Below are 23,030 nucleotides of genomic sequence, written 5' to 3'. Positions count from 1 at the left end.
TTCTTGAGGACTTCAGCTAGGGAGCAGTTTACTTCATGGAAAATGAAGTAAAATGATGTGCATTCATATGAAGATTATAATATCAGGGACAAGAAGGAAATAATCAGTCTGCTGAACACTAGCTGTTTGTACGCTGACATGAGAAGTGATAAACAAAGAGATCTGAAAATCTTAATGAATAATCAGAGTTACAATTTAATTGCTGCAGCAGAGCTTTTTGGTAATTACACACGGCTGGCCTTAATAGAAAATGACTTGGGCTTATTCAGAAAGAAAGGAGGAAAAAAAAAAAAGGAAAAGAAAACAGGAGGAATAGATACAGCACAATGCACCAAGAATATATATCATTAATAATGTCAGATAACTTCTAGATTAAATTCCAGAAGGCAAATTAAAGAGAAAGGGATTGAAGGAGACTCAGCAGTTCTCAAAGAAAAGATAAAACTGGTACATAAGCAAATTATTCCCATACATTCAAAGGACATAAAGCTTAATAAAGCAACAGGGCAGTTAAAGCATGAATTCAGACACAAAAGAAACGAGAAATAGAAATCAAGTCAAATTAATAGAGATACGAGTGTAAAAACTAAACATGAACATATAGACAGAAAATTAAAAAGACTAAGTAATGTGAGGTTCAATGTATAAGAGATACGAAGGTAATAAGAAATCATTCTTTGAGTAGTAAGAAGAAGATCATGTAAATATTGATCTGGTACTCAAGTTAATGCCTTTTCTAAGTTTCCCTATAAAAAGTCATGACTAGCAGGTGTCTGGAAGAATTAATACTGTGACAAAATGATAAGATTTCTGTTCTGAATGAGGAAAGCAGAGGGTTTTTTTTTTTTTTTAATCAGTTAGATCTCAGTACCCACAGTAAGTTTTTTAGTAATTGTCTCTACTTTACAAACTGAAGAACTAAACCCGTAGTAATCTACAAGAACAAATTACATCATTACATCAAACCAGTGTAATTTTCTTCTAAGAGTAACAAGCCTTCTGCTTAAGAAGGTAAAAGTAAGTAGCAAAGAAAGCAAGCTTAATTTCAGAAAGGTTTTGATACAAGCTTTCAGAAAATTCTAATAAACAAGGAAAGGAAATATGGAAAACAGAGAATCACTATAGCCTGGATGGGATTACCTTTCCCATAAATAGTTATCAGTTTCAAAACAGAAAAGCATATTTGAGGAGCTCTGCTTTTTTTTTGTCTGATCAATGGATTCATTAGCTACATGAACGATGAAATAAAGAGTGAATTTATACAGTCTGACGATTAGATGAACCTGAGAGGGACATCATTTACAGTAGATGACAGGATTAGAACTAAAAGTAGCCTTGAGAATGGGTGAAATAGTCTGGGGAATAAATAAATAAATAAATTCAGTCAGTAGAGACAAGTGCAAGGTGTTACACTTTAGGAAGGAATACTCAATTACACAGCTAAGGGATGAGAAATGGCAGTAATAGATGCGTAGAAAGAGGACCTAGAGGTTAGAGAGCACGGTAATTCAAGTACGAGTCAACAAGGTTGTAGGGTGAAAAAAGCAAACTTTATCTTGGATATCAGACACATAAATGCCTAAAAATTATGTGAAGTAATGTATCCTCTTTCAGCTCTGATAAAGTGTAAGGAATGATGGAATATCTTTCAGGCCTCCTAATGTGCAGTAATTAAAGATTAGTTGCAGAGAATAGTGGCACGAGTAAAGAGGAGTTTAAAAAGTGTAACAGTTGTGAAAAGACTGAGCAGGTTTAATGAAGAGGTTTTGTGAGTGTGTGTGTGTGTGTGTGAAAAGACTGAGCAGGCAGTTTAACGAAGAGAAAATTGGCTGCCTCCCCACCGACTGCAGTGGGAACTTAGACAACCTGCTCACGTGTGGACCTGTCTGCACTATGGACACCTAAATGTAGATATCTGAAGAACAGTAACACGGAAAAAACTCGCCAATATAGCATTGACATTGCTTGCCTGGGAGCTGGGAGGCCTCCGTCACTGGAGGTCTTTAAACAGGGCTGGAAAAGCTGCTGTCAGGAATGAAGCAGGTACATAGCTAATCATGCCTTAGGGCAAGGAGATGAGCTAAATGGTCTTTTAAATCCCTCTGGGAAACAGGGACTCAGAGCCTGAAGCCATTCATGCACTTAGATACCCAGATCAAATGTTCCCGTACTTCAGCACAGTCACTGAATTAAAAACAGGCAGAGCCCTGGGATCTCTGGCCACCTCTCTCCTGGGGCCTCTTTCTCTCCGCTGACAGCGGAGAACGTGCAGTGAAACGAAGCAGTTTTGCAGGCTAAGGCAGATGTCCGAGGTCAGCCAGTTTGAATGGCACCTTATCTCCTTTTTATTTCTTCCAGAGGTATGAGCACCTCCCGGTGTGTTGGAAGGGAGAGGATGACTCCTTACTCACTGATTTAGTGCTCTGTGTAGCTGCTGTCTGAGTGCCAGCAGCAATGACCCAGTCTGGCTCTTGATAGTTACCGAAATGTTCTTTTATTTCCAGTCAACAGCTAATAATTTGCTAAAAGAGAGTTCGTGAAGTCAAGACTCCCAGCTACTTTTTCTACTTTCCACAGTGTTAATTGCAAAATGTATTTAAAAACCTCTCAACATCCAAGTTTCTCTCCCTGCAGAATGGACTTACTATGCTGCTAATTTTATGGGTGTTGAGAAGTAAAAGAGTGTGAAGTATTATTCCTGGAAGGAGTAGACCCATAAAAATCAATTTAACATGAGTGCTTTCTCTTTTTCTTTGCTACCGACACTTGCCAGACTTCTTCACATATGAAGAGGTAGTTCTGCCGTTCGACCAGTAGGTTAGATTGCTACCAAAGTCAAAAAACATCAGGCTCGTCTTTCTAAAATGTACTTCTTTCCACACCATTGGCATTTTATATTATCACTCCTACAAATGCAGGGTAATAGACAATCCAGATGCAGTCTTGATATGGCTTGCAAAATTTGATTGGCTCAATATAAGACTGATAATTTGTTTTAACCTCAATTTTTCATTTTATTCTTTAAAGCAACATCAGACTTTCTATATCTCTTTTTCAATAGATATATCTGTTTTAGGCATTGATGTGTTTTAGGAAATATGGGCTATTGGTTAAGTTCTTCGCATTAAGATTGAACCTTCTATTAATCTTGTTTTCAAGTTAAAGGGTCTGAATGATCTGATAAGATCGGCTGAATTTGCAAGAAGATATTTAGGAAATAACATTCTCTGGTAATAAAAAAAAATCTCAATTGGTTTTGGGAGACCCAAAATCTTCGAAAAGGTCTTCTTTATTTTATTAAGTTTTGCTACTGTGCCCATGTAGGATATAATAGACTTAAAAAACACCCATAATAACCTTTAAGAGAACTTGCTTACCTCTGATTTCACAAGTATAACCTGAAAATCGCTCTCTTTTTTTTTCTTTTTTTCTTTTTTTTTTCTCTTAATAATAACCATGTATAATCCTGGGAAAGGTCCATCCTATTTTTCTCATCTTTAAAAATAAATGAAAACAGGAAGATACAAACCCAATGAAATTTAGAGGGATGAAAGGACCTTAGTTCTTGTGCATTACCACAAAGTGTCACCCTTTTCCCATGCATTGCTTACCTCCATAACTTTTCTGTAGCTCAGGAAAAAAATGTCTCCTTTAAAGGAGACAGCCCCAAAATGCAGGGGCAGTCAGGGTCTCAAGTTGCATAAAGTGATATATACCCTTACAAATATCTGATGACTGCAGCGGAGACATAAAAAAGTACATTAGATAAGGAGATGACACTTGGCATTTTGATTCATAGGTTGTTCACATTAACTACCTTTGAAGATCACAACATGGTTAAAGCCTGCAATTACTTCATTTACAAGGAAGCTACTTTGTCCATATATAATCAATCATCTTGTTTACACACATTAATAAATGCTGTCATTGTGCTGTGATTGCACGTGCTTTGTAGATCTTCTCTAGCTGTTCACAGTCAGCTCACAAAATAAATGAACTGATTTGTGGGTTCTTTGATACTGCTGTGTTTCCAATTTGCTGTCATTTGCCAGATTAAAAGTAGGTGAAACTAGGTTTTGCCAGTGTGATAGGGAAAGCTTTGTTTATGGATGAAGGACCAAGCAGAGATCCTGTACCTCCAAGACCACAGGAAATGCTCGGTGCTACTGTGCCTCCTGGAAGGACATGATAGGAGGGCTGTGGTTGTAGGGCCCCAGGTACCCACAGGAAGGAAACTCCCTCCCTGGTGCAGAATATCACCTGCGTTTGATAAACCACTGAGTGCAAGAGAAGTAAACCAAATTGCCGATAAGATAGACAAGACATTATTCGTGCTGGTAACATTTAACATGTCGTGCCTAAATAATCAGCTCTGGTACTGTTGCCCTTTGGGCTGTACAGGCATACGGCTCTGCTCAAATGCCGTCCACAAGGTGATAAAGACAGTAACAGAAACAGCTTTGTATCTGATGGGTGGTGGACATACGGACCAGTCTTAGCAGCTGACTAACCGTTACATATCGCTATGGTGTGTGGCATATGACAACTGAGAGGAATTTTGAGAAGAGTAAGTCAAAAGGTTTATGGATCCTGACTACAAGTTGTTTTCTCCTTTTATCAGAAGAAGAACAATTATAAAACAATTGGAGCTACCACAGCTAATACATAAAAATAATTGATTGGTCCGGTCAAGATTAAAGGATTTTAAATAACATAAACTATTGCAGAATTAGGGGGAAATGGATATAATGATGTCTTCTCTGATTTCAAATTTGCACAAGGAATGGGAGCATCCTCTAAGACCTCCTGGGGGAATATACGGTGGGAAGAGATGGCTGTTAGCGGTTAATTTTATGATGAGATGGGATCCACTGCCTCTTTGGTCTTTATTGCTGCAAGTACGGTGTGCAGGAAATAGCCTTTATTTACAGGGGAACCTTGAATTACTAGAACAGCAAATAGCAGATGAGAAAATCTCTGCTTATAGCAGTGAGCAAAAACACATTATACATGAACAGGTAGAGTAGCAGGTGATCCAGCTGCACTCACTCTATATTATATATAAAAATAATGAACACACTATATACATAGTATATACAGTGAATGAACCATGACTAGGGTCATCATGAGGGAATTATTAGATTCCCGGAACACTGCCAGAGCTGGTAAGGGATTTTCAGACAAATAGTCAAGTTCTGGGTAGTATGATCCAGTGTGTGATAGTCAAATTATAATCAATCATTTCTAGACACGTGGTGGTTGAGTATGTAGATCACGACTGTGGGCAATGCCTAGCACTGAGCAGACAGAGCTGTTTTCATGCTTGTAATGATTTCCAATACATTGTAATGTGTTTAGCAATATTTTAATCAATGTATTCATTGACTGTGCATTGTTTCATCAGCCACAATGATGGGACTGGTGACCATCTCATATAGATTTTTATCTTTTGTTCAATTGATGCTATCATCTGAGAAGGTAAGAGCTCTGACAGAAGTGTTTTTCAAAAAGAAAAAAAAAAGGAGAAAGCTAATTTTTATAAGGGACCACTTACCCTATGTTAAATTGTGCTGAAATCAACTAACATTTTCTGAAGTTATGTTTGAAAATATACAGGGAAACTCACAAAGAAGCAATGTGATCGATAACTCTGATTTCTGTAGGAAACAGGTCAAAAAAAAAGGAGTTATTGAAAAACATATGTCATTTAGTCAAAACTAAAAACTAACAAAAAAGCATAATATCAGAGAGAAAGAACATAAATCTTTAATTTTATGACATTTTATAATAGAATGTCATATGATAACAAGAAGAAATGGAATTTTTGCGGCTTTTAGCATGGGACTATGCTGGGACTATGGAAACTTGCAGTAAGATTTGATGACGTGATGAAGATGTCAAAAAATCAATGTTTATAATCTATTTAGGACTGAGCAAGTAGAAGATGTGGGAAAATGTCACCTTGTCAAAAACGTCTTTATGTCCCTCTAGTGCACTGACAGCTCTGAAACAAATGAACTTGAATATTTATAGATCAATATTTTAGAAGATAATGCTGAAAACTGGGTCCTAATTGTTGTTGCACGCAGACTACCAAATCATTATTAAGAAAGGGAGAACTTGCTTTATACCTCTACTATCTTTAATGGAAAAATAGGTAAAGGGAAGACACTGATTGGACTCATCTTTGCTCGAAGTTTCATGGTAAAGGACTGCAATCATTCAGGTCTCTCTCTCTCTCTCTTTTTCTTTTTCCATTATTAGTATTTTTATGAAAGTTTCCTGCTTAAGTTAAACATTTTAACCAGTATTGGGGAATTCCAAACCTTGTTATGACTGACTGAAAACAGAGAACGAGATCTGTCACTAGAAATTAGAAGATGCTAAGTTGTAAGTGAACATGACTTCCTTATACCTGCTGTGTAAAAACTTATAAAGTCTGAAGAAAAAAATAATTCTGATTCACAGAGAATTTCAAAATTTAGCTTTAATAGGAAGCAGGAAAAAAAAACATTCTCCAAATGTGGAAATTCTTCTTAAGAAAAAAAAAAGAAAAAAGAAAATAAAATGAAAAGTTAGGAGAGAAAAGAAGTAGCTGGACCTGAGCACTTTTGTTTGTTTTTATTTTTTTGTTAATTGTGATAATTGGAAATATATTGGTTACAAAAAATAGAAAAAAAAAAACATAAAAAGGGAATTGGATCATTTGATTCTGAGACTGTGAGAATAGAACAGCTTCTTTTTTTTAATTGTTTAATTTTATTTTTTTTTTTTTAATTTTTTAATGGAGGTGAAGGAGCTGTAGCAGAAGTCCCACATCAGTGCCAAATGAGAGCTGGCAGAATATCCTGCTTCCTAACTGGAGGATGAGACTGTTATGGAAGAAGGGGCCTGTGTTGACTCCAGGTTGAAAGTCCTGCATTTTGGGATGGAGATCAGTCTCAGAGCACAAATGTGTAGCCATGGGGGGCTGTCAGTGCACACAGCAGTCAGCTGCAGATGACACTTGCTCCCACGTACATGCCACGGGAAGGCACCAGAATGATGCATTTGCAGTTAAACTGATCTTGATAAAGGAGCAACCTTGACTTCTAGTTAAATTCCAGCTTTTTCAAGGTTGTAGGAGGTTCCTATGAACAGTAAAGAGAAGGGGTTATTGAACTAACTAGTAATGAGGAAAAAAAATATTCTTTGAACTATTCTGATAGTATTCTGATAGTTCTGATAGTATTAGGATAAACCATTTATCCTAAATAAAAATTCATATTATTGATACAAATGCAGTGCACTTCTTTCTAAAAAGACAAACTGTTTCTTGGAGTTTCAACCCATATGCTGAATTTTGTTAGTATATAAATGTTCTGGTTATTTTTGGACATGTACAAAGCATTCTCTGAGCCCTGGATGGCAGAATAGCCTCTAATGGCTCTCATGGAAGTTATTGTGGTTTATGGTGTCAGACATCTGCTTAGATTTTTGTAGCTAGTTTGTTTCTTCAGGGTATGCAGTAAGAAGGATCCCTCTCAGCTACGCAGTGTCTGATAGCCAGGAACAGGGATCCTAGACACAAAGTAGTGCATAAACCTCACATGCTCTGGAAATATGAATAGATTTCATATTAGATGGTGTTTTAAAGGCAAAACTCTAGATCTGATAATTTAGCATGGAAGTTCTTTCCTTCATTTGTCTGTCTGTTTGTTTGTTTTACATTATTACATTGGAGATACAAGTCACTGTCAGCGCCTATGTAATGCCTAACTGCAAGGCTACAAAGTGAGGTTCCTCTTCGGTTATTGCCTGTCTCATCCTAGGAATTTTGCCTTTTGTTATGCATAGCAGCAAGACTTCAGAAGGAAGAAAGATCCCAGAGAAGTCATACCCTAAACTGCAAAATGGCACTCTCCTAGCATATGAAGGAAGTGCATTTGACTCCTTTGGGTTTAGGTGGGCCTAAAGCTTAGGTCTTTACATTTGCGGGCAAATGATGTAAACCTGTGACTGTATTTTTAAAAGTAGGAAGCCTTTCTGCTAGACAAAGGTGCCACCCACTCACTAACTTAGATTAATTATCTAAATTAGATACTAGATACTAGACACTTGATTCCAAAGAACGGTATTAAGATATAAATCTCAATTTCTTTTCAGGCATTTACCTCAATTTCTGGATAAGTTCCTAATTTTGGTAAAGACTAGACATCAGACACGTTCTTTCTTCAAGTATTTCTGTTTCACTTTTTATTAACTCAGCCCTTCCCTAAGCTGGTTGTTGTGAATCTCAGCCTGAGAGGGCTAATTTCCCCCTGCTGCGGTGGGGTTGACTTTCTCCTTAGTTATGATACCTTTGCTTACTCTGGCTTTGAGCACATAAACGTCCAAATCCCATAAACAAAGAGCAGAAGTATTTAAGGCAAGCAAGCACGCCAAACAAAACAGCAAACCAAACAGAAGAAATCATTCACTTTCACATCTAATTTTTCTATCCCGATCCAAAATCAAGTTCTCTGTGGGGAGGAACAACTTGCTGAGAGTCCTTCAGCAAAGTCCTAGTATGTATTTGTTTTCAATCATTTACTTTAGAAACTCTCCTTCCCTTGCGCTGAGCAAGCTTGTCCTTGTCATTTCAGCTCATGTTCTGTCATTTGGCTTAATGTGTTTGGAAGGAGTAAAATACTTTGATTGAAAAAGTCATTTTATAGTAGGGATGGACTAAATGAACATGGAGGAGGATTCATTATTGCTGAGAAGAGTAGGCAGAAGACCTTGACTGTATTTTCTCCTCCCTTTCCATTTTAGGGAGGTTAAAAGGTAGGAAGAACTTCAGTATAGCAAGTTGAAGTCAACCTGCATAACTATTCTCTGCCCACACTCAATTGCAGAGTTGGTTATGAAATCTAAAAAGGCAAATGTCTCTGTGCTGATGGAGTTGAATTTTAATTTTTACCTGAACTGTACAAGCAGAATATTTTGTTTGGAATTCAAATAAGTGCAGATACAGGAAAATTTTATTATTATTATTATTGTTTTTAAATGTTAGCACAATTCTGAAGGACAGAATTACCATTTCAGAAAACTGTTTTTCCTATGAACCATATATAAAAAGATATACTTTAATCTCTTTTTTCCTCTCAAATCATCATCTTTGCAAGAGGAGGCTACTGCAATAGATTATTGGAAAATGATTTCATGAGGAGCTCAGGAAAAAAGTAACACTGGATAGATACAAGGGAGAAAATTCTGGGAAAATTTGAAGTGGCAGAGACTTGAACCTCGTCCTCTCAAGTATGTTTTTGCAGACACATAATGTAATCATAAGCAGCTCTGGCTGCAGGATTCAAGACCAAGTTACATGATTTTTCAGGTTTTCCTGAAAACAACACTGAACTTAGCTAAATTTAGATTAATCTAGGTCTGTAGCAGTAGTATAAGCTCAGAATAGGTCAGAACTTCATGTCACTTAATATACAGATGTTCCTGCAAATCATGAGCATGGGTAAATTGACTTGATTAATTCAGAACAATGAACTCACTCCCTTTAGACCTCTTGTGCTTACCATGTACCTCAAACCAAGTACAGCTTAATTAATGATGTTTCTTCTATTTCCATTTCATCTGAATAACAGAGAAAGTGAAAACAGAGATCTTATTACAGATTTACATTTTGGTAATGATTTTTCAAAACCAGTGGAATAAACTTTCATGGGAAAGGAGGATCGTCACTACAAATCTTGCTGTCCTCTCTCCTTTTTGCAAAGCACTGTGCTCCACTCCTGCTTTCTCACCATATATACAACAACCATCACAAGTGGATCAGAGAGGTCAAAAGGTCTGAACAAGTGGATCAGAGAGGTCAGTAAACTGTTAATTTTGTGTTAATTAACACAATATTAGTGTCCTTAGTCAGGTACACAGAAGAAAATCTTGTGAGTAGCAATATATTTTCCCCTCTTGATTACCATACTTTGTTGACTAGGTAGTCTTTTATGAGTGGTCAAGCAGATCATCAACTTTTCATGCAAGTTAGGGCAAAAACTCATAGTTCTGTATTCAGAGAAAGAGACCTTTATCATACTGCCATTCTACCCCAGCATCTTTTATATGTAAAGAGCAAACACAGATTCTTAACTAAAACAAAATGCTACAATGCATGCATAATTCCTCCCTTGGGGAGTGGAAAGGAGAAGACAAATTACATGTGACAGATGTTAGCTACATCACTTAGCACACTATTGAAAGGCATTCAAGATATATTAGAAACGTATAGTGCAATGCTGAGAAGAAGTACCTGAACAAGCTCTGAATGAGCAACTTGATATATAAACCATGGAAGAACATAAAGCTATTGTAGTTAGACTAGTACTGTTCCCTAGACCGGTTTGTTCTGACATGCATTGGTTCAGGTCAATGCACTGTCATTCAGATAGGTTTTTAGATAGTATGAATGTAGGCTATGTCTAGACAGCAAAATCCGCAAGGTCCCAGGACCTAGGATGCTCCAGATTTCCGGTGGGATTCAGTTTGGTTCAATACTCTCTTTGATAAGAAGGGTGGGACTCAGCAAGAAAGTCATCTAAACTGAGGTGTCTAGATTTCCTCTAAATATCTAAGTTCTCCCCATACTCAAAGGAGGTCTAATCACTGGAGCCTGGAGAATGATTCAGCTGAGTGTAGGCATTCATTCTGGGGGATTTGAATCGTCCTCTAGACTCCTCTAACCATCTCTGCTGTTCAGTTACCTAGCTACCGTCATGTTGCATCATCTGAGATGTTCTAACATATCCTACCTGGCCTGCAGATGCCAGTCAGAATTGTATGAGTTTCCTATAAGTCCTCTGTCAAACTCACCAGTCCAAGGTGGATGTTTAGGCACCTGAATCAAATCCTATCTGCCCACTGTCTCTAAAGAAAGCTGAGATACTTTACTCACATGCAGACATTCTCACAGGGACACATATACGTAAGGATTTTGAGGTAGAAATGAATCTTATTCAGACACTCTTTGGTCCCTTCTTTTCCTTAGGCCTCATGTTTCCACCACATCAAATTTGGGCACATGGAATGGGAAAAGAGCCCTGATGAGGTGCAAGTGATTTCTGATTTTCCTGAGAATGGGACCCATGTGAGCAGGCACCAATGTACCTGCATGCCACATTACACACAGCCTAGCTGATTCTACAGGGGAGATGAGACATCCTATTGTCAAATCAAGCAAATATAACCAGGGAAGAACCTGAGAGAACCAAGACAAAGTTGTCATCATCAATGGAGGAGGAAAATAAAAATGTGAACTATAAATCAGTCATGGAGTTCTCTCTTGTATCTACATTAATGCTACTTGGTAAGCATTTTATGAGTCTTGATGCACACTTCATACACAATGATAGCATGCTGTGCTTGTTTTCTTTTCTAAACTTAAATCATCCAACGTGTGCTTATGTTATTTACCATCTGTTTCAGCTGTGCAAACACTGTAAAGGATTATCTTTTGTAGTCAATACAAACCTCATTTAATGAGTTAAGCTCAGTAGTGCGTAGCTCAAGTGCATTTCTTACAGGAAGTAGAAGAGAAAAATGCATGAAACTTGCTAACTATCGCCATGACTGGTGGGAGAAGTAGCATATAATTACTTCCCTACATTGATTTGGAACTGGGGTCCTGAGTTAAACATCCATGAATTGCATAAGACTCAGTGTAGCAATCCAGATCTGTTGTGGCCTAATCCCTAAAACTTCCTTCAGCGGTTGCTCCAGATGCTTTTTACAGCAGCTGTTTTTGCAACACAGTTCCCTTGAGGACACTTAACCACCTTTAAATCCAGAAGTGTTCAATTGTGGGTGGTCTGCTGACTGTCTGGGCCTGATGAAGGCCCGTAAAAAGGGGGATGGGAGGGACTTTCATGAGTAACACTGGCTGTACCTGTTTGACTGTGTCCTTTCTGTATTTTCTAGGCTTATGTGCAAGGGGGTTAATTCTTCCCAGAAGTGTCTAACTTATGTTATATGGACAGTAGTGCTTATCTGGTTAGATCTTCTACAGCTGGAGAAAGGTACGTGGTTGCCTGCTCAGAAAGGCTGAAAAGCTGTATCTGGTGATTAGAGCATGGCAGTCAGTTCTGCCTCTAGATCTATCAAATAGTAAGTGACCGTTGCTTGACTTTAGGTCTCTACTCTGAAGCGCTTCTCTGAAAAACTAAAATAATAATATCACTTGACTATCTCTCAGGGATGTCATCTTGAAATCTGATTTAGATGGAAAAAGAGTTCCCAACCTCATCTGACTCTTCCTGAACATGTCTTTATTTTTGCCATCATATCTTTTTCCACTTAAAATGAACTATTTTTTTCTCTTGTTTCTAGACAGTCAATAGGAGAAAATGACTGTTTGTATGTGCTTGGGAAACTGTGAAAGTGTTCATCTACAAAATGCCACTTCCATTACAGAGCATCTTTTGCCCTTTGTAATAGTAACTACCCCACGAAACAGTAACAGATTTGAAACTGTCTTTTTTTATTTGGTTAAATCCTGCTATTGACACTGCACACTGATTTAAGAAAGCAGTATAGTTGGGGTTCTATCATCCTGTTTTAAATGTAGTATCAAGTAATAACTCCAGTGACATTTCCTGTGAATTCTTTCTTTGAGGATTCACAGAAGGCTTCTGGGGGAAAAAAAAAAGTTAACTCATAATCCCGTAGTTCCCCTGAACTCTGCAGCAGCCAGCAGAGACAAGTTGCATACTGTCCTAAACACTGCATAAATCTGAGTTTGGATCCTGCTCTTTGACAACATCCTGGGATTGAGCTCTCCAAGATGCCCCTCAGTGATGGCTACTTATGATGTTATCTTTAAAGAGAAGTCCTTGCCTAAGGGAATATTCTTGGTACTCTTTTTTGTGTAAAGGCTGAGATAATATCTTTCTTCTCCATAATCTTGCTCTTGGCCTTCATACTCTGCCTTGTCAGCTCCCTGCCTGGGTGGATCCTGGAAGGCAGCAGTAGAAGATTTTTGTCGAAGGAGCTACATGTGCTGTGAACTTGTCTGCTTCCTGAAATAAGTTGTTAAATCACAACTCAGCAGAAGTTATTCAAAAGGTAACTCCAATACTAAATACTTTGATAACCTTCCATTTCTCTCAGGAAACTCCAGACAATTTGGGAATCCATGACTGCAGGGGAAAGTTGTGAACTTTATGAGAAGGCAATGCAACGTGAATTTCAGTTTCTTTTTCCTTTTCTTTCTCCCTTCCCTTCTTTCTTTTCTTTCTTTTTTCTTTTCTTCCCCCCCTCCTTTTTTATCTGTATCTTTGTTTCCCTATTGACATCCTGATGCCCCTTTTTGATTTTTTTTTTTCAGGTTAATTGAAGAGGAATGGCAATAACAGAGAGGTACCTGCTGGCAGCTCATAAACCAGCTTATGTTTGAAATCTTCCTCTTTCTGCTCTTTGCCTTTACAACAGTAAATGCAGGGAGGATGAGTCTATTCCACCATGTCAAAGTGAGGCTTTATTGATATCAGCAACTGAAAAAAAATAACCGGACAAAAATACAAGAAAATAACAAGTCACTGATTCTAGAATAAAGGGCTAAAGGGCTTAGGGAAGTTTGAATCATTTCTTCTAATAAAGTTCCTAACTACCTCTCTCTACTACAGGTGATTCACTGTCACTCGACTTTTCAGCACCATTAATGCCCAGTTTAAAATATCCATGAGATGGATTACTGTACTAAATACTTTACATTGCTGGGTTTACGGTCAGGATTTAGTGGAAAGCTTCCTTCTCCTATAAATCATGCTATGAATATTGATTGTGGTGCCCTCTACTTATCTAAAAGTTTTATGAGGCTTTAAAAAAAATGTACTGACTCTGTTTGGGTGGGAAAGATCCTTTCCTGGTAACAAATCTGAGGAAGATTTCTAATATATGCCAATTCTGTTTTCATATAGTTAAGAATGACTTTATAACAAAGTGCTGCCAGTCTGGACCAATTTATTATACGCTCTACAAGTGTTAAACTACCTTAAATCAATAGTTAAGAAGACAAGAAAGTGTTTGGGTGTAATAAGTCATCATTTTAATGAAATATAGATTATTCCAAGACTATTAAACAAGCGGCTGGTGTCAGGAAAATTGTTCACTTTTTCAATGTTAAACAAAACCATCTATTTCAATGGTGTAAAATCAATAAGCAGCTGAAACCTGCCATGTAGCTGGAATGACTAAGTAAATATCTAGTTAGAACTGGCCATGGGTTACTCCTTGCATGTCCGGCTTGCTAAATCTTATTGAATGAAATAGTATATGGGAAAATGGGAAGAAGGAAGACATGGAGGAAAAATATTTTGAGACAACTATTTTTTTTGCTTGAGGTATACTTTCTACTCCTTTTTTTTAGAAAAGTATTTACCAAGTTGCATAGATATTGGAGACTGGGTACAATAAGGAGAAGGGGGAATTATTGAAATTTGGCAGCTAAATTGAAGGAAAGTTAGGCATCCCTGAGAAAAAAAAAATAATTTAGAATATTACTTCAGGTTGCAAATCATAGAATCATAGAATCAGTAAGGTTGGAAGGGATCTCTGGAGATCATCTAGTCCAACCTCCCCACTCAGCAGGGTCACCTTGAGCATGTTAGACAGGGTTGCATCCACGCGGGCCTTGAAGATCACCACAGAAGGAGACTCCACAACCTTTCTGGGCAATCTGGTCCAGTGCTCTGTCACTCTCACAGGGAAGAAATTCCCCCTCACAGTCAGGCGGAACTTCCTGTGCTTCAATTTCTGCCCATTGCCTCTTGTCCTGTCACACGGGACAACTGAAAAGAGTTTGTCCCTGTCCCCTTGACACCCTCCCTTCAGGTACTTGTACACATTGATCAGATCCCCCCTCAGTCTTCTCTCCCCCAGGCTGAAGAGGCCCAGCTCTCGCAGCCGTTCCTCATAGGGCAGGTGCTCCAGCCCTCTGATCATCTTTGTAGCCCTACGCTGGACTCTCTCCAGCAGTTCCATGTCTCTCTTGTCCTGGGGAGCCCAGAACTGGACACAGGACTCAAGATGAGGCCTCCGCAGGGCTGAGTAGAGGGGCAGGATCACCTCCCTCAACCTGCTGGCAACACTCTTCCCGATGCAGCCCAGGAGACCATTGGCCTTCTTGGCTGCAAGGGCACATTGCTGGCTCATGGTCAACCTGTCATCCACCAGCACTCCCAGGTCCTTCTCTGCAGAGCTGCTCTCTAGAAGGTCAGCCCTCAATAATTGGCTTCTAGTAATAAACATAATTTTACTTAATCTTATCAAGATATAGTTAAAAGAAAAAAAAAATATGTATGGTGTAGGGCAAGATTGCACACACTCCTCCCATCCATCAAATAAAAAACCTCTATCCTATGTCAAGATGAAATGAAAGCCTTTTACACCAATTCTGTGAAAACGCCTCTTGTTTTGATAATAGTCAGAGTGCTAAGGTAGATTAGAAAACCTAGTCTGAAGTCTGAAAAAGTCTGAAGAAGAAAACTAGACTGAAGTCCCTGCTGAAAAAAAAATAAGCCTTATATTTAGGGATGTGTGTGGTGAGACCTTTAAGTACTTCGATATTTTATGTTTTGGAATGGGTTTTTCTTATTTTCTCTCTTCTTTATAGAAATAATTAAAAAATCACTTAGGAAAGAGAAAATTAGTTTGTAATTTGGTATTTAGGGTATTCAACCAGAATGCAGAATGCTTTGATCTGAATCATATTAAGCAGAAACTTGAAGCAAGGCTAGGCACTTGAAGCAAGTACTGGCACTTGGACAGTTAGTCATGGACATCTTTGCTTTGATCATTTCTATTGTGACGCTGATAAATTCCTCAGTGTTTCTCAACAGGGGATTTTCCTACATAAAATTTCAATTAGTAAAAATCAGCATTTTTTCACTGAAAGCCCAACTCCAACTGTCCCACCTACTATAGTTATATAGTTCACTAAATCACATCTCATCCTGTTGCTTCCATCATCTACTTCTGTTGTCACTGGGTGTTCATAAAGCATGTTTCATGGATAAGTTTCAGAGTTACTGTCACTTGCCTCAATTTATCAACCTCTGAAGATTCACAAATCTTTTAAAACTCCCAAAAGAGAGGCATGAGGCAAATATCTCTATCTTGACCCATTAATATAAATTCATATTATAATATAACATTAATTCATCAATTCTTTTAGGTCTCATTTGCAGCTGACTGACTGAATATAAGTCAAAAGCAGTCCCTTACTTTCCTTCAAGTCCCTTACTTAAAGGAAAATTGAAATTATTGTAAAAGTTACTTGAGGACAAACATTATCTAGCTTAATTTGGGGAAAACTGTTAATATTGGTAACTTGCGACTTGTTTGTTTAATTATAGACAGCTCATACCATATGAGATGTTTTCAGATATTCTATTTGGCCACCTAGCTGACCACTCATAGGCTTGTCCAGATTTTTGTATACTCTAGGACTTCTGAAATGACACCAGAGGCCAATGTTTAGATGGCTGGATACAACCAGTGCGCCTTCTCTGCATTGACTGTGCAACCAGCAACTGGACGTTGTAGCATTGCCCATGCAAGAAAATTTGGAAAAGCCAAACAGCTCTTTTTTTTCTTTCTTCTTTCTATATATCCTCTTCATACTGCATCACTATATTTCTAAATTAAACCCAGAAGGTGGGAAGATCCTATACGGTTTTCAAATATGATCATTTGTTCCTTCATTAAAGCATGTTTCTTTCTAATATTTCTTTCTTCTCTTAGCCCTGCTGCTTTCTGAAAGATGAGTTAAGGATCCTTTGGAATAAATCCTAATGATTGCCTTAATAAATGCTTTTCTACAGAGATATGTGGAGTTAGATATTATTTTTTCTCGACATCTGACTCTGAGACATCTTTCTTCTGCAACATAGAATTAAGTTCTTTTTTTCTCTCTCTCTTTTTTTCCTCTGCAGCACTGTTTTCCCTCATTAAAGGCATTTTATTTGATGCTGATTGCCTTCAATGGTGATGGCATCTTGAAGAACTAAACACGATAAAAACACATTGCTCAAATTTCATATTCCAGTAGGTACAGACTGAATACAGGAGATGAAGTTATACCAGGCCTTTATGTAGAGAATGCAGACAGATAAAGTCTCTTATTCTTCCATCATTCCTTTCTCAGGGAGTGGGTGAAATTTTATCTCAGAAGACAAGGCTGATAGTAAGGGAATAACCAAGCTTACTTTGGGGCTGGAAGAGGTGACATATGAGCCCTAGTGCTCCTTAGGCTGCAAGAAGAAACTCTGCTGCAGGAATTGCAAGCAGAAACCTGTTCCAGGAAAACCTCATCTTCTCCCTGTCTGCTTTCTTGCAGAGGCAGTGGACTGTGCTCTAAACCAGACAAGATATTTTGAGTTGGACAGGACTGATTAGGACAGTCAGTTTTGCCTTAATCCTCTATTTGGTTGAAGAAAACAAAGGTAAATTCCTGTCTCACAGCTGTCATCGATTTACTAGTTTCTTTAGAGAGTTCTAAGATTAATATCCCTTTGTCCAGTGGAACAGCAGTGCAGCAGCTTTCGGTTATTCTCTTCCTTATATTTGACACAGTATGTTTCATTTCAGTTCGTTGAGCCAATATTGTTAGGGATACAACCTTAATGAGTATTCCCCTCGCTTTTTCGTTATCTGTGCATAACATGCTTCAAAGGTACCTACAAACACACATAATTTCTCTTTTCTGCATGCCTCTTTCCTGCATTAGCCCTAAATTTCAGTCTTGCAGTGGCGATGAAATATATACCACAACAGAAATTCTATGTACAGTGCAGAGTGAAACTCATGCAAGGGAACAGACATTAAGGCCAAAAGCTCTCTGGTTCCCAGACAAAAGAGAGTTATTCTTGTTTTTGCACTCATGTATCTGATCTTTTGTGGTTTTGCTCCTCATTTTCATGGTTCTCTTCCTACCAAGTGTCTCCTAGGTTAGGTACTAAGCTGAATATGTAAGAAATTGTTTTTCATTACTTTTCTTATAATGGCATGTGGCGATAGGTGGACTGCTTCATTTCAGGCCAGATCTAGCCTGAACTCCCAGCTGAGCCCTGAATCAAACCTGAAGTGAGCCTTCTCATTACAGTTGGGATGACTGTGATCTTTTATTATTCTCAGTCTTTGAGTGTTTCGCTGGTTTGTAACCGGAAGGACAAGCACGGAACTGGTCTTTTATCTCGAGTGCTCTATCTCACTGAAATAGATGTGTCTCCTTACAAGATAAAGTACGTCTTTGTGTGTCTAAGGATGGTGTATTTATTTACAGAAGATCCTTGGGGAAAAGGTAATAAAATGAAAAGGAAAACACAAGAATCTCATGGGGAAGTCCTTGTTTTTCTTTTCCACTTTTTTTTCCTCACTCTTCTGTGTGTGTGTGTGTGTGTGTTTCTCATGTTATTAGTACTGGAGAGCAACTGCTGTACACTAGATACAGAAGGTGTGTAGAAAATAGTCCAAAAGCTTTTCAAGCCTTATTTTTCTGTTTTCCACTTTCCCTGACTGACAGTGTAAGAGATTGTCTTGGAATCCCTGTCAACACCTAACAACATCTTACAAACATTAGGGAGTGCTGCTTCCTGTTTCATGTTCTCAGGATTGCTTCTGGGATTGGCATGAAAACCAAAATTTATATTTAAAAGATTAAGTAAATGCCATGCATGAACACTGCAAAATTGGTGTGGTCACTCAATGCCAAAATGACACTGACTCTGCAGAGATATTCTGAGTTTCTGTTCCTGAGCATTCCCTTTCCATCATGCTATTTTCTTAGTTTTTCTATAAAATTTGAAAAGTAAAATCAATACTATTTTCAATAGTAAAGTATATGGTTGATTTTGAAGAGCTACATCTGCATGAGAAAAGTAACCTCAATGGTCATCAATCACTGTTAAAATAGGACAAGGACTGTTGCTGTTCCTCAGCAATAGGATAGTGGTAAATACTGACCCTCGAATACACGTTGGTGTGCAGTGGTTCTCTCTTTATCATATCCCAACAGTTTCACTGTTGCCTTGGATCGCTGTAAACGTCAAACTTTAATTCCTCTATGGCTAATGTTACAAAATCTTCTTTCTATCCAGAAATGAAGAAATCAAACAAATAGCAAAAAAGCAAAAAAGCAAGAAAACAAGCAAGTAACCATACTTTCTCCCCTTATATCATGTGGGAAAAAAAAAAAAAAAAAAAAAAAAAACAAACAAAAAAAAACCTCTGTCTTTCTTGATAAAGTTTCTGTTGAGAACACTTGATTTAAACTAGAAAATGCACCATTAAGCTGATATTCTTCTGGCTTTTGAAACATTGAAGGTTGTAGACTGATTTGTGACAAATCAGAACAACATGAAGTGCAGGAAGCTTGAAGTCTGAAGCTCGTGTAGACGACATTGACCTGAGAACAAAAGACATAATTTTCATTATCCCAGTCCCTCATGACTTCAAATTAAACAGCAGTTCTGATCTTGTAGTTTTTTTGAGTTCCTTATACATTCATTCTTAGCAATAAAATACAAGACAATATGTGTGTGAAATAACATATAAATTCAAGCTCCTTTTCCATGTTATAGAAGAGTAGCCATACAAGCATGGAAGAAAGGTCCAGCTACCTAGACCCTTTATGTGTGAAGACTAACCCAAGTTAGATGCCTTAAGAAGAAGAGAAAAAAGAGGAGAAGGTAGTCATAATCCCGCAGAGCACTACTCCACTGTGCTGAGGTCTATGCCTCAAGAACTCCTCAAATACAAGATCTTGTCTTTATAAGAAAGATTAAATACAGATGTCAGCATTTCATTCTTGTTGTACATCATTGTTCTGGTCTGGGTACGAAGTTCATCACTAAGGTATGGGAGCACTGTTGATTTAGGCACTCTCAATTCTAATTTCTTCAGCTCTGTGGGGCTCTCAGCGTTTCATTGCAGGCTGATATCTGACAAGAGAAGACTCCCACAGTTTTCAGTAGATTTTAGAGCATGAGGACAAAGTATAACTTCAGGTTTGGTGACTTATCTGTTGGTACCAGAGGTGTGCCTCAACTAACTCCTCTAAAATAGCTGGACATGAGTTCATTATATCCATTTTAGTTGTGAGGCTTTCTTTTTAGAAATACATCGGTACACATGATGAATGAGCATGTTAAGAACAGATACTTTTTCAGATAAAACTAAATTTTAGCTCCCAGTATGAGGGAAGATAATTTGAATTCTGTGGTGCATGAATCAGCGTGCTAGTGGCATACAAATGAATAGAAAATTGGGTCAACCTCCCACCCTGAAACAAAGTTAAGTAGCTAGACAGATAGATATGAGGACAGTTTCTTTAGCAGCATTCATCCTTTTGATGGGCCTTCTTCCTCATTCTGTTGTGCCAGCTTTGTCCTGGGACATCGTTTCTAGGATATGCTCAATATAAACAGGGATATTGTGGGGAGAAGAGAGCAGAGCAGAGCAGAGGAAGCAAGGCTGTGTTCGTGCCTCATGATAGAGAAAACTAAGACAAAAGCTGCATGGGGTAACTAGAGTTAAAGATGTGAGCTAGTATCACATAACTGCTTATCCTTCTCCTAAGGCCTTAAAAAAAAAAAAACATGTTCACAACTTTTGCAGATTTCTTTACCGTTACACAGCTTCTGACATAGGGAGGTTAGAAGGAGAGATAATGGATGAGTCAAGTGTAAGGAAATAATTCTAATAGATTGGTGAGTAGCAATAGAAAGCTTGGCTTCAAATTCAAAGATGCCTCTTCTTAAGGACCAAATACCTTACCATACCCCTAAACAGGCATTAAATCCATTCCTCTTTTCTAAGATTTTTCCTTATCTTGGTGGTTATGAAGATGTAAATCTGTACTACTATCCTTCTTCACTAAAGTAAGCTCTATGATATAAAGAATGACAGGCTCCAGAGAGATTTTTTTTTCTTTATATGAATGTCAGAATATTAATTCATAAATGTAGTGACTGGTTTTGAGTAAAAATACACCATCCTTTCAGAGGCTGTGGATCTCGTTTCCACTTTGCAGAGATTTTATTTGGCCTTGAGTAGAAAAAGATTCTTCTGGATTCAGATGAAATTAAATAAGCTAATATTATATTTGACTTATCATTCTCATCCAGTAGGCTTACAGTGTATATTCTCAATATTATGACTTGGCAGGATGTGATTTTCACCAGGAAGAAATTAATTATAGATGCAAGGGAAACATTATTACATATAATTTAATCTCTCAAATACTTCTTTCCTTTCTTTGCCTAAAAATACTGATCTTTATAGTAAGAAAGCAACAGATGATTAATAACATTATCTGTAAGAACAATATTACTAGAAAAATAGCTCAGAAATATGTATGAAACGAAGGACTCAATTATTCTCTGCCATATGTAAAACAGAGACAATCTTTGCAATAAATATATTTTTGTACAGAGCCTTGTGCACAGAGGTTTTTGTCTTGATCACAGCTAGTATTTAATCAATAATGAATTGATATAATACTGTTCTGCAGTACAGTTTAACCTTTTGGCATCACCATTTGTGAAATATTTAGAAGAACTAGAGTTAATTGAACTCCTCATTAATAATATTATCTGTAAACTCATTCTCTGTCTCTTTAGCAAATCATAAGTGAATTTGTCTCATTTTCTTCTATTAAATCATTAGAATACAAACACAATTTAACCAGACCATTCTCATCCTAATTTGCACATCAAGATATTTACTATTTGTGTTGCGTTTTTAGTTGTCAGTTAAATGAAATTTTCTCTGCTCTTTGACCAGATAGCTGAAATTTTTGCAACAGAATAATAACAAAGAAGCACATAATGGATAATGTGTAGTGGATGCACATTTTGGCTAAGTGTAATAATATGTGCTAAAATAATTTTGAAATCTGTGGACCTGTTCATAATAAGTCAATTGCCTTGATAATCACAAAAAACTAATCCCCAAGAGCAGACAAATATAATACAATACTTAAGCTACTAAATGCTTCATTCCTTAAGATTCATGCTAGTTTGTGTTGTTGTGTTTTGAAACGTTTTATCATTCTAGTAGTTTCAGATAAATACAGTGCATGAGTAGGCCATGGCAGATGTGTAAATAATTTGAATTCTGCAGTAGAAAGAGTCTATACAGTGAACTAAATCACTTTTCAACAGTCCATATTGGCATTAACACATTAAATCTGTTGTGATAGTCATAAATTTGGATATCTATGTACGACCTAGCTCTCAAAACTTTTTTTATTGTTGTATTTAATATTCAACTGAGATATTTAAGTATCTCCAGATAGCTATTCACATAGCCATTTCTTAGAAATAAGTACTTAGAAGTTGAGAATCTCATTCTGTAAATGATTATTTTTCCAACAACTGTAAAGAGGATCCAGATGACTACTTTAGATATAGATGTCCACAGTCAGGTAAATCTCTAAATGTAGAGATTACTGCTTTTCATCTAGAAAATCATATCATGTGATTCCTCTGACTCATATTTGTTCTGTTACAAGATGAGTTAAGTAATTCAACTGCAGCCTTTGATGACTGAGCAGGAGCAGGACTTTATAGCTCTTAGAAATGGGAGCACTGGCTATCTTGATATTTTGCTATCCATCTCCAAGCTTCACCCAGAGTGTTAAGAGCATTCTTGAGCTGAATCTCTACGTGTGAACTGGGCAAGCAAAGAATAAGCAAGAAGTATGGAATACAAAGGATAAAAAATGCAAAGCATGGGAAACATTTTGTGCAGGATTTCATTGCCTCAAGTGCTCTATTTGACCTGCTTTAGGAATATAAAACTGGTTGGGAGCAAAATATATAAGTGCTAGGCAAGTTATTCCCATATTGACAGGCCTGTCACAGTTAGCTAATAGGAATCAACCTACTGGGCCATTGCTGGGGAAAATTAGGAAATTATATCTGCAAAAACATTGATAGAGTTAAAGTCTTCAGAAAGAACAGGACAGCGATTTAAATTTCCCTGGAGAGATTTTCTTAGGCAAC

Source organism: Rhea pennata, chromosome 2, assembly GCF_028389875.1.
Source record: "Rhea pennata isolate bPtePen1 chromosome 2, bPtePen1.pri, whole genome shotgun sequence".
Classification (NCBI taxonomy): domain Eukaryota; kingdom Metazoa; phylum Chordata; class Aves; order Rheiformes; family Rheidae; genus Rhea; species Rhea pennata.
Note: the sequence above shows the minus strand (reverse complement) of the source record.